At 33.2% G+C, this 4,742-nt stretch overlaps 1 long non-coding RNA gene across 1 annotated transcript in view; it reads left to right on the top strand.

Annotated features, from left to right (window-relative positions):
- LOC106110517 overlaps window positions 1-4,742 on the top strand; it is a 15,117-nt gene that overhangs the window by 7,855 nt on the left and 2,520 nt on the right. The window contains exon 2 of the long non-coding RNA XR_001226097.1: window positions 3,477-3,497. This is a non-coding gene — a long non-coding RNA (uncharacterized LOC106110517). The remainder of the gene's footprint in view (window positions 1-3,476; window positions 3,498-4,742) is intronic.

Below are 4,742 nucleotides of genomic sequence, written 5' to 3'. Positions count from 1 at the left end.
GGCGGATTTAGTACATTGTGATATATTATACTCTCTCGTTAGAGGAGAGCAAGATTACACACTGGTCATTAGAGTTTAAGATCTACAAATGCAGTCGTAAATACACTCGACATAAGTAAATAGTCTACCATTGAAACGGAATTATTCATTTGTTTACCATCAAATGTATTACCGATTCAAATTACATCTTATTATCCTCATTACTAAGCACTCGCGTGATTGATAAAGGTCCTATTTATACAGTTTCGTTGTGGCCGCTTCGTGCGTCGGCTAAACAAATAGTAACACACCATTTCGACTAATTGAGGAATGTGCCGTAACACTTGAGTCAATAAAGGAATATAGGTGTTGTTACTTAAACTTTTAATAGCTTATAATTAAGTCGGGTTTCCTAGAATTGAGACTTTGATTAAAGTTTTACCTAATGTCCAAATGTTCCTATATCTAAATTACCACAAATCGTAGTTGCGTTAAAATGTATCATATAAAGAATAATCTATATAATTATGCTAATATTATTAAGTGGAAAGATTTGTATTTTCGTCTGTATTGAAATAAGGCAAAAACTACTCGGCCGATTTCAAAATTCTTTTACCATTAAAAAGCTACGTTATCAATGAATAACATAGGCTATGTATTTATTTAATTTCAAGGGGACGAAGTCGCGAGCGACAACTAGTGTTATATGAATTAAGAAATCAGTATTAGCAAAGATAAAACATATGTTCCCATTTGTACTCGACTCGTTTCTCTAGACGTATCTTTTGCTGCACCCGCAACAATTTGTACCACTTATACTGAAGTGATCGCACTAGACAGGGTTTTGTATTGAAATACGAGCGGAATGAGATATAAGGCCCTTTGTGTGAACACCTTCAAATACTTGATGTAATACAGATGCAGTATTACTATAAATAACACTAGCTGTTGCTCGCGAATATGTCCGTGTGAAATTAAAAAATATTAAAAAACATAGCCTGTGTTACTCGCAGTTAAATAACCTTTATAATGGTGAAAGAATTTTTTAAATCGGCCCGTAGCTTTTACGTGAATCAAATACATACAAAAATATATTTTTTTAGTCTTTATGTATAAGTATTGTAATAACATAACGCCCTCACAGTGGTATTTTTGAACAATACTTACATACTAGCTTGCGCCCGCTACTCCGTCCGCGTAGAATAAATAAGAGACTATCCTCACTATTTATCCATTTCATCGAAATCCTTTCCGCCGTTAAGGCTACAAATTCTATTAAACGTCTATGTATCCATCTAAACTTACGCATTTATAAAATGGTGGTCAAAAAACATTATTTTAGTAAGCGATTAAAATTTCTTTAAAAAAAGATACGAGAACGCTTTCTTATTACAATTTAAGTACTAGGCAAACATAAGAAGCGTCTACGATTGCTTCCTTTTCCAAAGCAATGTGTCAGCCTTTAGATTTCTTGTTAAAATGTAATGGATACGCAATTTCCATACCACGGTACCAAATTAACAAATAAGGACGAATGACTTCACGTTCCGAATTAACAAGGATTAAGCGTTTTTAATTTTAAAACCAATACTTTTCATACCTTTGCACACTAATTGACCGTCCGTATTCACAAATATTTGTAATGTAAACCATTCTTTTTAAGTATATTGAACCTTGTGTGTTAGGGATAAGATTCAAAAATGTAAATGTAGGATTGACTATTTTGGTTAGTTAATTAGTCCCTGTCAGCACATCGTGCTTGCAATTTCGGTGTTCAACCGCCGTGTCCACAAGAATTTTATAATGAGAAATGTTTCAAAGCCGAGCCGACCGCAGTGAATAGACGGTGAATCGCTCGTAAATTATGGTATTATAATAAAACCATAATAGAAGAGAACGGCTTGTATGAAATGTTCGCGAGATAAGAGTGAATCATTCTGGAAAGAAAATTAATTTTGATGTATAAAGCACGCTACAGACGCTCGTTTTTTACTGATCAGGTAAATCTGGCAGTTGTATATTGAGCTATTCAATTTATGTAATACGAGCTTTAGCCCGCGACTCTCTCCGCGCGGAACTAAAAAAAACGTAGCTTATGTGTTCTTCCAGACTATCCTCTACATCTATGCCAAATTTTATCCGAATCCGTCAGTCGTTTAGGCTACAAACTTTAACAAACATCTATGCATCCAAACTTTCTTATTTATAATTTTAGTATGATTTATTGATTGATACGATAAGCACCTTAAGGCTTTGGAAATATGAAAATTCTGGAAAAAAAATACGTCTACAAGTTTTATCTTTTAGTTAGTAATAGTTTGTCGGTCACACCTTCCTGATTGACAATCTTCTAATATAATTAGTGCCAGGTAGACCACTAGCGTGTAACTGACACTCCCAGTATGATCGTGTTAATTACAAGACAGGTAACCTAATTACAATATCGCATTTCACATAGTACCCAACGACACACGCGTTACTTATGAAATATTAGCTGTTGCTCGCGACTTTGCCCGCGTGAAATAAAAAAATCTAGTCTATGTTACTCACAGATAAGTTACCTTTCTAACGGTGAAAGATTTTTTTTAAATCAAGCCTGTAGTTGTTGAGTTATTTCAATACATACAAAAATACAAAACTTTCCTCTTTATAATAGTAGAATAGATTAGCTTTTCCCATGCGACTTCATGCGCAAGATTTCGCATTTCGTGTATGATTATTTTTTCAATTCGATCACCCCCTAAATTATATAACATGATTTAATATAGCCTATAACTTACCAGAAATATACAACTTTTCATTATAAAAAGAGTCATTTAAAAATATGCCGTGATTTCTGACATCTTACATAACAAAAATGTTTGTGTTTACGCTTTATTATATTAACAGATGCAATAATTTTCTTAAGTAAACAAATCATAGAGACAAAACATGGTAAACTTTCTTGGTTAGTTTTCCTTCAGAGTTAAGTTTATTGTTTTCTATCATTGGTTGTATTTATATGCATAAATTTTGCATACGTAGGAAATGACGGAGATTGTGGCTAGATTTTTCTTTACCTTATAAGAAGCGGTAATCATTTCCTATCTACCAACCCACCTTTACTATGCTAAGTCACCGTTCAAGGGTGTAGATAAAACACGTTTCCATCGAGAAAATTGATCAATAGATTGAAGATGCATAGTCTTGATTAATTACTTTTTGCGGTATACTGCACCTTATAAAACAATGTCAAGGATTTATTTACGTCAAGACAACATACCTCATTTCACTTTAAACTGTGTGTAAAGTTAAATAAAACAAAACAAGCATATTTGTACACTTTAAAGCATTCAAATAATAAAAGTAAATACTTTGTTCGTTGCATTCGCTAACATCCGGTGCAATCGAGTGTAATTTATTACCAAACAAATGCGACTCTGTTTAAAATCATACCCATTTTATGTCCTAAAAGTAAATTGACTTTCTATCTCTTAAGTTTTTATTTTCATTCACAGAAAGAAAGAAATAATCGTTTGGTGAGTGGAAGATATGAAAAATTTACAAGTTCTTTGTAAAACAATATCATAAATATCTTATCATTCGGTAGATTAGTAGTTTCTTAAAAAAACATCATTATTAGAATCAAAATTTGGAAAACTTATGTAACATTTGTCGTATAATAGACAATTATTTATAGCCCCCATACAATTTATGGTACACGTAGAAAACATAGAACTTTTTGTAATTCAAACCCCTTTATGTATTAATTCCCAGGATTTTATTTTGACATTAAATATCTTTCTTCAGAATTCTCATACGTTTGTCATTCTTTTCCCCTCTTTTGATATTTTAAGTACGTTAAAATTCTCATAACAATCAGTTAATATCGCATTGCATTAGGCAACATACAAGCTTCCCTAATTCCATAAAAGTTAACGTAATACCAACATAGTACTAGTATTATCAGTGATACCAAAACATACAAAGAAGACTAAGGGCCTGTTCCACCAAATTGTAAATTGTCAGATAACAACCCAACGCGTAAAATATATCATGGAAATATCAGATTTTATTCCGTTATCTGTGAGTGACGTCATTTTTAAGCTATCTGAGCCTCTATACGCCAGTCGTGGGACAGACTCTAACAGTGTTTCATAAAGAAGCTTACCTGTAACACTATCTGAGATTAGCGCACCCCCAGACCATAGGTCAGCGACACACAAAGTATTTAATAAGATTAACATAAACTGTTAAACGGTCTAGACCTGACTCTGAATTGCAAGAAAAATACAAGTATTGTCGACACTTGACTGCTTTCAAAGGGTAAAATGTTAAATTTAAGCTAAGAAATCTATGAAAAGAGAGACATGTTTTTACAATTGTAATTGTGGGATATCAAAAAGAAATATGTTACACAATTTTATTTAGATCTTCTTTGTTATCAACGATATAATGAGAATAAATTGCTAAACGAAAGTGGTGACGTCATATGCGAACCTGCGCTGAGTCAGGCAGTCGACTGGCACGTATGGTCACAAACAAGTCACGCGGGGGCGCCTCTCGACCCACATACAAAAACTACAATAGAACATTTATCCTAACAAAGTTAAGGAAAGTGATACGTGAAGTACAAAAGTCGATATAATTTTTCAAGGTTACGTTAATTGGCAAAACGTTCCATTTGAGGTTCCCTGGAAGACGAATAAAAGATACATAAAATCTTTCAAAACCTGAAAATTGTTGTTATGTTTGTAGCCGACACAATCTCCGAAACGGCTGGG

This window comes from Papilio polytes, unplaced genomic scaffold (assembly GCF_000836215.1).
Source record: "Papilio polytes unplaced genomic scaffold, Ppol_1.0 DF820622.1, whole genome shotgun sequence".
Taxonomy (NCBI): domain Eukaryota; kingdom Metazoa; phylum Arthropoda; class Insecta; order Lepidoptera; family Papilionidae; genus Papilio; species Papilio polytes.
The sequence above is the reverse complement of the archived record's forward strand: the minus strand, read 5'-3'. Positions and strand labels throughout refer to the sequence as shown.